Raw genomic sequence first — 13,756 nt, forward strand, 5'->3', positions numbered from 1 at the left:
AAAACTTTAAGAATTGGTGTCCTCAGTGATGCAGCCAGAACCCCCGAGGGATTTCAACAAATTGCAGTATTAATATAAATGTGTTCAAAGCCTGTTCCTTTCTAGTGAGAAGGGCTGAACAACAAGCCCTGCTCCAATTTTACTTTTTCTATCCTGCAGGCAATGTGTGATGTTGGGAGCAGGCCAGGAATGATAACAAGAGGAGGGAATATTGTAAACATTGTGCCGGGATGTATTGGTACAGTTTCCACTGGACATCAGCAGCAACAATGTTTTGGGGCTTTGTAATGATATAAACTGGTCAAGGCATTTTGCAGTAACAGTCGGGAGCTAAAGTCAATTGAACTACTCTTACCTCCAACCCCTGGTGAGATAAAAAGGCAGAGCCTGGATCACAATTTTGATGACCCTGATCTTTCTGCTTTTACCTCAATGCATATTTATGTCATCACAGTGTTACCAAATGTAATAGATGGTTAGGAATCTCCTGCAGATAGTTATTTGAGGTCCTGAAGAACTTCACTCATTACACATCTCCATGTTCTACCAGCCAACGCCGAACTGACACCAGTTGCAATCACAGAGAAGCCAATGAGTGGTTCAATAATGTTGATGCTCCATCATCACAAAGAGAGGAGCCACACTTAATGTCAACCAGAACCAGATTGCCAAGTGGAGATAAAGCTGGGTCTCAGTAAGAAAGAGAAAGAGGGATGAAGTGGAAATTAGTGGGGTTGGATTGGAAAAGATGATCAGGAACTTTGGAATCTGGAATTGAGGCACTGTGAAGAGTGAGTCACTGTGCATTTGAGGAAAGGGGTTCAGAAAATTGGAACTGAGGGCAAACGGATAGAGTAGCAGCTGACTGGGGAGGGGTGTGTAATAGGGGGATGATGTGTGCATGAGGCCCAGCATTTCCCCAAGAACTGCAAAGACAAGATGCTGCATGAAAATGGCATCCAGTAAAGGTCTGAGTGAATCCTAAGGACATTTCTGCAGGTGAACAGTAAAAAAATCATTTGCAATGGAGACAAACAAAGTAAATGATAATGCTGAAGAATTTGCAGTCATCTTCAGTCAGGTGTGCCAAGTGGATGATCTATTTCAGCCTCTTCTTAAGGTCTCAAGCATCATAGATGCCAGTCTTCAGCCAATTTGATTCACTCTATGTGAAATTGTAAAATAGCTCAACGCACTGGATTATACAAAGGCTCTGTGTCTTGATACGGTTCTGGCAATAGTATTGAAGACTTGTATTCCAGAACTAGCTAGACCCCTAGCCAAGCTGATCCAGTGCAGTTATAACAATGTGGAAAATTGTCCACTTATCCACAAAAAGGAGGACAAATCCAACGAGGATTTGGTTGGATTTACTGCCCTATTGATTTACTCTTGATCATCAGCAAACTGATAGAAGGAGTCATTTACAAGTGACATTTGCTCAGATGTACCTGTTCACTGATGCTCAGTTTGGGTTCTGTCAATTCTTGATTTCTAGATTGGATTGGGACATCTGGTTGACGTGGACGAGTTGTACCGCAGGGTCTGTTTCCATGCTGTACATCTCTATGACTCTATGACATACCTGGGTGCAAACATGAACAAAAGAACTGAACTCCATAAGCGACGTGAGAGTCATTGCTCTTGACATCAAGGTAGTATTTGACCAACTGTGGCATTGAGGAACCTTAGAAAAACTGGACTGAAGGGGATTTGGAGAAAACCCTTTGACAGGCAGCATTATAAATAGCACAAAAATGATGGGTAGTTGGAGGTCAATTGTCTCAGTCTCAGGATAACACTGCAGAAATTCATAATTACTCAGCTACTGAAGTGGTGTCCAGCAATAACTGGACAATGTTCAGGCTTGGGATGTTAAGTGCAAAGTAGCATTCACACCATACAAGTGTCAAGCAATGACCAGATTAAGGGAATCAACCATCACCACTTAACATTAATTGTATCATCAATGCAGAACTCCCCCACTATCAATATCCTGGGATTACCATAGACCAGAAACTGAACTGAACCAGCCACAAATATGGTGGCTACAAGAACTGACCAGGAGCTAGGAATTCTGCAGTGAGTAATTCACCTCTGACTCCCCAAATCCTGCCTACCATCTACAAGGCACAAGTCAGGAAATGGAATTCTTTCCACGTGCCTGAATGAAAGCAGCTCCAACAACACTCAAAAGCTTGATTCCTTCAGGACAATCCAGTACCGTTGATTGGCACCCATCTAGCAACTTCAGCATTTACTTCCTTCACTACCAATGCCCAGTGGTCGTAGTACATACCATCCATAAGATGCATGGTAGCATGTCCCCCAGACTCTGATGACAGCACCTTCTAAACCCATGACCATTACCACAGAGAAGGGCAAGCAGAGCAGATGCGGGGAAACACCACCGCCTGCACATTCCTCTCCAAACCACCAACCATCTTGACTTGGAACTATATTGCTATTCCTTCAATGTCATTAAGTCAAAGTCCTGGAACTCCCTTACAAACTTTGAGTGTACTTCCACCTCAAGGTCTGCAATAGCTAAAGAAAGCAGCTCAGCATGACCTTCTCAAGGACGGTTAGGGATAGGCAATAAATGTTGATCCAACCAGTGATGTCCTCATCCCTTGAACAGCAAAGCTTGAACAAAGATATGAAATAGGGACGGAAGGGATCCATTCATCCCCTGTACCCTACTCCACCCTTTATTAAAATCATGGGCTAATTTGATTGCAGCCTCTTTGAACAGTTTCAGTGACTTGCCCAACTACTGAGAATACATTGCTTACCTGCTCCCAATCTACCTTCATGAAGCCAAACATTGGCTGGATTAGAATCTTACTTTACATTTTAAAATTCCTTAGCACCCTCTCTTCCACTTAGTTATCACCCTTTCCAATGGGATACATCTTTCAGCATGTTAAGCCAATATAAACTTTTGAAGTAATACAATTTACAAAACTGCAAGAAAAGATAATTAGGGAACCCAACCTTTAAAAAGGAACTGCAATGCCATTTCGCGATTAAAAGTGATCAAATGGCATGTGATCACACATCATATTGGTAATTCCTCTTCTTTGAGTTTACAGAAATTTAATTGAACTTTCACCTGCAACAGGCCTGTTCAGGAGCTTGTTATATGATCCAAAGTCAATGATCAAAAGTCATATAATCAAATCCTCAGAAATCGATCTAACCAGATTTATAACATTAATTCCAATATACTTCATAGAAGAATCAGAGAATCATAGAATCCCTAAAGTGTGGAAACAGGCCATTCGGCCCAGCAAGTCCACACTGACCCTCCGAAGAGTAACCCACCCAGACCCATTCCCCCGAACCTATTACTCTGCATGTACCCCTGACTAATGAACCTAACCTACACACCCTTCAATACTATGGACAATTTAGAATGGCCAATTTACCTAACATGCACATCTTTGGATTATCTCAATGCAACATGATGTTCATAATATTTTTTATAAAAACCTAACAATGGCCTTTCATGAAGTATTGCACTTTTGGTCAAATAAACATGGTACAAATGTTTTAAAATAGGAAAAATGTAGTTTACCTTGTTGCAATTACCTACAAATAACAATCTACATCAATCCAGAGGGGAAAGATCCTCCCTCACAATATTGAGTACACTGCACCCTTCGGCAAAACAACCCTCTTGGCAGTATTTTGAAATAACTTTGTCTCTTCCTTTCAAATGATCACACATTCATTACTTTCCCTATCCAACTTATGCCATGAAAAATCTCGAGAACATAAATCTTAGAAAGCCTTCAACTAATGCATATGGTCGAGAAAAGGTCATTAATATGTTTGTTTCTCTGTTCATGAAATGTAGCTAGCTTTGAACAGCACACCCTTCCATCAATACATATATGTGGACCTTCATAGATATCTATAGACATAACTCATATACAGTATACTGTACACAGATTCCAAACTGGGTTTAAGATTTGTCATTGCTTTTCATGATACAAAAGTATAAAGACTTATATTTATGGAATCCCTTCCAAGATCACAGTGTATTACAATATGCTATGCAGCTGAAACCATACTTTTAAAGTGTATTTACTGTGTTAGGGTAGGAGATGAAGCAGCCACTTTACATACAACTTCTCATAATCAGTAATGTGATAAAAAAAACGGATTAAGAGTAATACGTTAGCATTGATAAAGAATTGGCTAACTAAGAGGAAACGGAGAGTCAAGACAAATGGATCATTTGTCTGTAATTAGTGGAGTGCCACATGGATCAGTGGCTTTAACTATTTACAACACATATTTGAATGAAGGAAGTAACTATATTGTAGTCCAATTTGCTAATGATACAAAGGTAGATAAGAAAGTAAGTTGAGAGGTGCATCCAGGAGGTTAAGTGAGCAAGGAAGAAATTGGCAGTTGAAGTATAATTTGGGAAAATGTGGGGTTGTCCTATTTAGCAGGCAGAAAGTAAAATATTATTTAAGTGAATAGAGACTGCAACGTAATTCATTAGAAGGCTCTGGGTGTCCTTTGAATGCAGCACAAAAAGTTAAACACAGGTACAGCAAGTAATTAGGAAGACAAATGGAATTGTGGCATTTTATTACAAGGACAATATATGACAAAAGTAAAGTATTGCTACACGTCTCTAGGACATTGCTGAGACTGCATTTAGAATGCTGTCACCGTTTTGGTTTCTTTATTTAAGGTGGGATATATTTGGATTGAGAACAGTTCATTGGCTGTTCAGTAGGCTGATTCCAGAGATAAGGGACTTGTCTTAGGAGGAAAGTTTAATCAAGTTGGGCCTAGCCTTATTATAGTTCAGAAGAATGAGAAGTTATTGGAACATACAAGTTTCTGAGTGGCGGGTTCACAAGACAGATGTTTAGAAGATGTTTCCCCTCCAACTCTCCCACTACTACCCACTCTCCAATACTCTTGGCAAATTTAAAAATAAGGGTCTGCCATTTAAAATAAAAATGAGGAGGAGGAATTTCAACTTTCAGAGGGTCATAAGTCTTCGAGAGAAGTGATGGCGGGTCATTGGTATTTTCAAGGCTGATTTAGACAGACTTTTGATACTGGCATTGAGGGTAATGGGAACTAGGTAGAAAAGTGGAGATCAGGCCACAATCTCAACAGCCATAATCTTATAGAATAGCTTCTATTGCACCAGATTTAGTACATCGGTCTTGGTGTAACATCTGAAGGATGGCACATCTCCCAGTGCAGTCCGCATTGTACTGGATTCTCATGTTGGGCAGGTGCTCAAGTCTCTGTAGCAGGACTTAATCCATATTCTACTGATCCAGGGAGAAAGCACTGTCAGTTGAACCACATCTAGAGCATTACACTCAAGCACTGATTACAGCAAAAATGTCTTTTATATTAAACCTCTCTTTGGTTCTTAATTTTGAATTGAGTCACTGCTTTTTGCTTTAAATGTCTCACGATGATATCATTTCTGAATGACAACAAATGAAAAGTAGGTACAATCTAAGTGGAGGGATGAACTGAAATTGGTCTGAAATTGAAAAGGAGTAGGATGTATCTGCCTGACCAGCTGTGCTTTTCCAGCACCACACTCTTCGACTATATCTCCTTGAGATGATCAAGCTGTCTTATCTGTGGAGGTGAATTCAGGTTTTGAGCTTTTTCTTAGAAATAAAATGTCCTCAGAAACCTATTGGACATGTTTTGTATCCATATCTTCATCAGTCCCACTAAGGTTTTCATTAGGCATAGAGGTCCTCTACTTGTTGGAAAGGGAATGTTTTTCTCTATGTTTGTGAAAAAAATCAGGGTGCGGCCAATCATGTAGAAAGGTACCTGATCAAGCTTCAGCTTGAATATTGAAATAACAAGAAACATTGCAAGTTGAAACCTGAAATAATTGGAGAAAATTCTGGAAATGCATAGTGATAATTCATCTGAAAATATTTTGAGAATTTGTTCTCAGGTCAAAACATGGATGAAGCTGCATTGCATGGAGAGATACTCAGTAGTAAGAATCAAAAACACACAGGTACAGTACACCTGGAAAGGGGTCAACAGTTGGTGCAGTGAGCTATCTGAGCACCTGTGGAGAAAACACAGCCACGCGTTTAAAGCACTGTCTTTGTTAATATTGATTCAAATCACCCATCTGACTTTGCAACTTTTAAGTACCAGGTTGTCATATTACTCCTTAAAAGGTACCACTGGAAGCTGCCTTCCAAAATGATGTCTGTTTATTGTCTTCCCTACTTACCTCTAAACCAGAGGGAACAGCAGTGCTTCTTCCAACTTCACATTTATGTCGGCCAGCCACAGCTCAACGATGCTAGACCCTCCTTGCCACCTCATGGCATCTGATCTGATCCACCTTCGTTCCACAATCAGTGAGGGCCAACAAACACCAGAAACTAGCTGACTAACTTTGTATGGTCCTGCCACTGGTTTCATTATGCTTGTGCACTGCAAGGGAATCAAGCCTCAATTTTGTGATCCAAGGTTTAATTTGCCATTCGAGGTCGCTGTATTGGCCGTGTCATGAACAAGAACAGATGTAAGAGTAAGAGTTGTGGAGCATCTTAGCAACAGTAGAGGTGATGCTGTAGTGGTAGTGACGTTGGACTAATTATCCAGGGGCCAAGACTATTCTTTGTGGACAGACTTAATCCCCGTTGTGACACGTGATGAAATTTAAATTCAATTGATACAAATCTGGAATCACACCATTCATTGATAACTGTTTGAAAGCAAAGCAAATCAACATTCATGTATCCCATGTACAAACCGTCATGTGTCAGTCTGGGTAGAAACATGTGGGTATAAATTCCAATTGAGGATTTGAGCGCATAACAAGGTTCAAGTAGCTAATATCAAGGGTTGGCTAGACTACTGTAGATACCATCCTTTACATAGGGCTTCAGCTTCAAAAGACAAAATTAAAGCTATAGCATTGTTGAAAATAATGTAGGAAGTTCCCTTTGCTATCCGACCAATACCTTCCTCAAGTGTTACTACAAAAACAGATCAACCAGTCACACAAGTCCAAACCATCTGACTGAATGTAAAATGTTAGCTGCAATGCCTGCGCAGCATTCCTTTTACAACAAAATTTCTTTGATATAATAAGGTGCTGTATACGAAAGATTTCTTTTATTGAATTTGAATATACTTGCATCCAAATCAACCATGATCCTGTTTGAAATTCTGACATTGCATTTAAATTCAGACTTATGATTTGTTCTCCACTATCTGGGGTGCAGAACTTTAAAAAATAACGACTTTTGGAATTTGGAATGCATTGGATTTCAAAGTTGAAATGTATCATTCCTAGAAAAATACAAAGGCATTCGAAGAATATAGGTAGCAGCACAGATTTGGTAATGAGGGACAGTGAAAATGCCTGAAACTACAAATGCCTTGAAACACAGCACTCAAAACAGCAATCAGACAGTTTATATCTCAATAATACAGAATCTATATTTATCTATGTCAGTATTTCACCATACAGACCAAGCTCAGTTTATCATAACTGCAGTACAATGCTTTAACTTCATATAAAAATGGCAAACCTCATAACATTTTAATTACATTCACTGAGAAAATAGTTTCTAATCATTGCTTTTTATTACATTGCCATTGTCTGAGCTCATATTATTTCAACCTGTTATTTCTCCAACAGGGAAAAAAAATCACCGTTGAATCTTCTGATAAATTATGAACCAGAACAGATACAAGAGGTAAGAGTTGGGGGGCATCTTACCACTACAGGTGGTGACCCCATGATCATTCCATGATTAATCCAGAGATGTGGATTAGTGGTTTGGGCATAGATTTAAATCCTGGTTACAGGTTGTTCTGTTATAACGTGTGTTTCATCATCACGTATTCTCTGTAACATAATTCACAAACTGGGCGACTCTGTTTCTACAGCACAGACTTTTAAAACATGTGTTGCCTGTAATGCGATCACAATGTAAGCACTGTTGTGAAGTGCGATTTTGCTATAAGGCGGGGTGGTACAAGAACACAACTAGGGAAGAACTGACTGTATAACAAATGGAGGAATTTAAATTTGATTAATTAATTCTGGAATATAAAACTAGTATAAGTGATGGTCTCCATGGAAGTCTTGTTGATTGTGGTAAAAATGTCATTAATGCCATTTAGAGGAGGAAAACTACCATCTTCATCTTACCTTTCTTACATGTGACTCTAGACCCACAGCAATGTGGTTGAAGCTCAGACTGCCCTTTGAAATGGTCTAGCAAACCATTGTATTCATGACGTGGAGGTGCCGTTGTTGGACTGGGGTGTACAAATCACACAACACCAGGTTATAGTTGGACTATAACCTGGCATTCCATTCATGGGAGATTAGAGATGTGCGAAATGTCGAACCTTGGCAATGGCTTCCACATACCAATGAAATAATTTTAAAAAGGACTAAAGCAATGGATTGGAAAAAGTCAAATGATAAAGAGAAAGAATGGAAATAAAGAAGGGAAGCTGAGATAAATTGAAAAATAAAAAGGAGAGAAAATAAGTGGGAAATCTTGAAAGTGATCTCAGGGAAAAAAAAGAAAAGAAAACAGCAGACAAGGAATTAAGATAGTAAAGGAGAGGGAGATAACAGGGAACACAAGCAGCATAGGTGATAAGTTTAAAATACAGGAATAAAAAGACAAATGAGGAAGTTGAATTCTCAAGGAATGTAAAAAGAAATAATAGCATTCTATAAACATGTAAATGACAAAAGAAAAATTGAAGTGTGCTTAGACCAAACAATGAGCAAAATAAACTCAAAGTAAATTGTTGAGAAATGACAGCAATAAGAAAGATAATGAAACAGGCATGTCACTAGAGGATGAGATTAGATTGAACTGTAATGCAATGGGAAAGGAATCAGGTGGAATCTGGCCTGGCACTAAATAATATGTGTATGGGAATTATGAAAATTGAACTCAACAGTAAGGAAAATCTCGACTTGGAGAACAAAAGGTTCCATTTTCCAACCAAGTATTGAATGGTGGGATGAGATTCTTGCTAGTGGCAAGAAGCCTATTTGCATGCATTAGCAAACATTAACATCTCATTATTAGTTAAACTCACCCCATCTATGTGTAGTTTCCTATTCTCCTATCCATCAGCGAGAAATGAGACATAGCAATTCCCAACCTGGAAGTCAGAGCAGTTACCTGACAACTCCAGCTTGCTCCCTCCAGTCTGTGAAAACTGGATAAGTATCAGCCTGACCACAATCTCACGGTACATCTCTGACAGTTCTGCATTTCAATGCTGCACTTTGAAATACACCAGCACTTTTCATTGGAATGTGGCGATGAGGACACTTCGTGTTCAGGGTCAGGCATTCAGCTCATGGATTGGACCAAAGTGCATCTCAGGGCTCTCATTTGCTCTCTTAACAGCTCACTTACTTTGTGCCTGCTTGGATTCTCACAACTTCCTTGTCTTGCCTTTTTGTAGCTTGCGCTCTATTAAGCCAGAGTTTACAAACTCACAGGACTTAGGTTTTACCTTGCTTTTTAATGTAGGCCTAAAACATGGCTGCCTTTTTCAGTGCAGCAGTGACCAGTCAAGGTGGTGGACATGTTGCTACATGTCACCATGCTATTGTCAATTTCACTCCCATGCCTTGAGGCCAGCATGATGTAATTAACACAAGTGTAATGGAGCTGAGAACGGCTGCCCCACCCTATTCCTGTACTCAGTGTCCTTACAGCAGCATTGCAATACGAGGTGCTGCCATACTTCAAAGTATGTCATCAATGTGCTGAAGCATACTGGAAGAGGATCGAATATGTACCATGGTGATGTGGTGACGCTGGTACATTTTGGATGCCAACATTGTGGATTCTCTCTGCGAGGCCTGGTGAGATTTCAGGCCATATCTTCCAAACCCACCTCATTAACTACATACACCTGCCCCTCTAGTCCAATTCTATCCCCATCTTACCACACACCAGGTGGATGTCCTTTGAAAGTCTGGCATACGTGTGCCCATGCCAAATTTTAATAGGCCATTGTGCACCCGGATAAACAGTGCCAGTCTGGAGCTGCCTTGCATGGACCCTGATATTTGCCCTGGACATGGCAGAGAAGAGGGGAAAATGGCACCCTCCTCTGTGGGCAGGGGCCTGGAGGTGGTGCAGATGCAGGGTGCCTTCTTCTTCCAGGACCAGCCAAGGAAGCCACAACACCATACCATGCCAAATCTGTGGTTGCCACCTATGGTAAAGCAGTCTCAACCGTCTGAAGGAAGGCCCAACACTGTAGGAACAAGATCAACGACCTTCTCCATGCCACCACTCTAAGTGCCACCACCTTCTTTCCAACATCCCACACTCAGAGTCATAGAATCATAGAGGTCGATGGCACAGAAAAAAGACTCTTCATTCCATTCACATCTGTGCTGGTCAAAAACAAACACCGAAATATTCTAATCCCATTTTCCAGCACTTTGCTCATAGCCTTGTGTGTCTTGGCATTGTAAGTGCACGTGTAAATATTTCTTAAGCGTTATGAGGGTTTCTTCCAATACCACCCTTCCAGACAGTGAGCTCTAGATTGCCACCACCCACTGGAAAAGTTTATCCTCACATTTCGTCTAAACTTTCTGCTCCTTACCTTAAATCTATGTTTCCTAATCATCGATCTCTCTATCAAGGAGAAAGGTTTCTTCCTATCTATCTGATCTGTGACCCTCATAATTTTATACCTTTCAATCATGTCCCCTGACAATCTTCCCTGTCCTAAGGAAAATAACCCTAGTCTGTCCAATCGCACATCATAGCTGAAACTCTGCAGGCCAGGCAACACGCTGGTCAATCTCCTCTGTACCCTCTCTAGTTCTATCATAATCCTTCCTATAATGTGGATCCCAAAACTGCAAAGAATCCTCTAGTTGTTCCCTCACCATTGTTTTACACAGTTTCAGCATAACTTCTGTGCACTTAAACGCTTTGCCCTGATTATACACCATATGCCTTCTTAGTTACTTTATCGACCTGTCTTGATACCTCATGGGACTAGTACACATGCACACCAAGATCCCTATGATCCTCAGTGCTTTCCAAGGTCCTACTGTTCATCGGGTATTGCCTCTCTCACTTTGCTTTTCTATTTATCTCCCACCAAGGTTCCTGCTTCACCACTGTCTGCATTGCTTGCAAGATCCTCCCTCACTCATTGTCACCCACCTAACCACTCACACTACTAACCCTGTATGCCCTCTGTACTGCCTACTCACTTGCTTGGAACACCTCCCCACCTTTCATCAACAGTAATCATTGTGTCACCAATTTTCATCTCCTGCGATACTTGCTTCTCTCTCATTCCAGAAGGAAATCAATCTCCATTAGGGTACAAAGTGCCAAGGCAGGTGGTGGGCTGCCTGATATTCAGTTCCTCGTCCCTTTACGAATGGAGCTTCCTGACTCCGACTGCCCTGAGCAGCTGATTGACTGTGTCCAAGGCCCTGAATTGATATCAGAAGCTGCCCTTGACTTAATGTCCCAGTACCCCTGATCAAAGACTCTCTCTTTTGAATTGGCTGAGGCCCACTGACCAACAAAGATATGACTTTCTGACTTTGCGTTGGCATTAAACTGCAAGGTAAGAAAGAAGACATTTGTGTCTGGTATCTCTAGATGAGGGGACAAAGTACAAAACAACATAGCAATGAAAGACAAGGATGCTATAAGCATCTAGATAGAATCCAAGTGAGTGAGTGCATGGTGACAAGCAAAGATACCAGAGATGCAGCCTGGTCCAATCCATGAGCTGGTGGTGTATCCTTGAGCATAAAATGTCCTTGCAGCAATATTACAGAGATTGTTACTGATCCAGTCCAAACGTTGAGCATTGAAGTGCAGAAGCATCCTGCAAGTGGATTGGAGATGTGTCATGAGGATTCTTGGAAGCTGGTAAATATTGATGCCGTATGGGTGCCCATGCTTATGGAGTGTGCCCTTTGATGTGGATGCCCGGTGCCTAAAAGATGGAGGTCTTTGGAGCAAGCAGTGACTTGAAGTGGCCAAGTACCAGCTGACTTCTACATTCAGAAATCTTGATGTCCAGCTTACTTGGCATTTTTTGTAATATAAGAAGCTACATATTAATGAGGAAAGTTGCAGCAATAATAAGGTATTTATTATGCTGTAATCCTTTTTCATTGGTAACAGCGAGTTGCTCCCAATGTTGAGGTCGGCCTCACTGGACTTACCACCCAATTGTCTCACAAATCATGCCATAGCCCAGATCACTTAGACTTGCAGGAACTTTCACCCAAGGTTTCCCTTTCCAGAAAAGGGCATAAATAAATGTAACGAGGTAGCCAGCAAGAATTCAGAAGAAACATCTTCATCCAAAGAGTTTTAAGAATGTGGAACTCACTCCTACAGGGAGTGATTGAAGCAGGCAGTATTGATGCATTTAAGAGGAAGTTGGACAGGCAGATGAGGGAGAAGTGAATAGAAGTGAATGGTAGATTTATGAGGAAAAGTGGGAGGAGCATTGAGTGGAACACTGGCATGCACTAATTGGACTAAATAGCCTGCTTTTTGTGCCATATATCTGATGTAATACGAATATAAAATGTAATAAATAATTTACAACGGTAAATGTTGAGGCTGTAACTCTAAAGATGACTGGAATAATAATGGGAAGAATCTTTGCGGCCTAGATGCAGTGAATCTGGAATTGGGAAGGAACTAAATAAGCAGGATGATGGCAGACCAGAACCCCACCACTTCTTTGACTCTTTCCAAATTAAGTTCTGGACAGAAGGCCCAGGTTCTACCTTCATGCACCAACACCAATGTGCACACATGCAAAACTTCTCCTGGACTGAAAATTGATCGTATCGAGGTTAATAAAATCATGAGTAGAGTGAATAGTCAAGGTCTTTTCCCCAGGGTGGGGGAGTCAAAAACTAGACGGCATAGGTTTGAGGTGAAAGGGGAAAGATTTAAAGGGACCCAAGGAGCAACTTTTGCACACAGAGGGTGGTGTGTGTATGGAATGAGCTGGCAGAGGAAGTGGTGGAGGCTGGTACAATTATGGCATTTAAAAGGTTGAGTACGTGAATAAGAAGGATTTCGAGTGATATGAGCCAGTGCTGGCAAATGGGATTAGATTAATTTCGGGTATCTGGTCGGCATGGATGAGTTGGATCAAAAGGTCTGTTACCATGCTGTACATCTCTTTATGATTCTTTGACTCTATGAGCTCCAATTAAATTGTTATTTTAGTTCACCCTCCATTCTGCTGTTAACATTCACTGGCATCTATTGAGTGGCTTGTTGTCATGGTACAGGGGTGGTAGATTTCTGGTGTTAATACATGATCTTGCCCCTTGGTAAATCACCATGGCCCACTCCTCTGCCTTCTGACACAGGTTCAGTTAGTGAAGTCAGGATAATTCATGAAAACATTCAGGATGCATGAGAGAGATCAAGAAAATGAGAGGGATAATCTACAAAAAAAAGTGTGAGACATAAAATGCTTAATTGAAGAAAAAAGTGATGGGAAAATTCTCATGGGAAGGCAAAGCAGGAGCACAAACCTGAAACAAAATACTGCTTTATAATGTAGTAGGGTTCTGACACAGTTAGGAGTGTTAGGTACCTGCTCTCTATATGTTTGAGCATGATAACTATATATCCCATTGCTAAAGGTCATCAAGTAAGGTATTGGTAGTCTGAATACAAATGCAAAAATCTCAAAAATGAACTGC

The sequence above is a fragment of the Chiloscyllium punctatum genome, chromosome 26, assembly GCF_047496795.1.
Source record: "Chiloscyllium punctatum isolate Juve2018m chromosome 26, sChiPun1.3, whole genome shotgun sequence".
Classification (NCBI taxonomy): domain Eukaryota; kingdom Metazoa; phylum Chordata; class Chondrichthyes; order Orectolobiformes; family Hemiscylliidae; genus Chiloscyllium; species Chiloscyllium punctatum.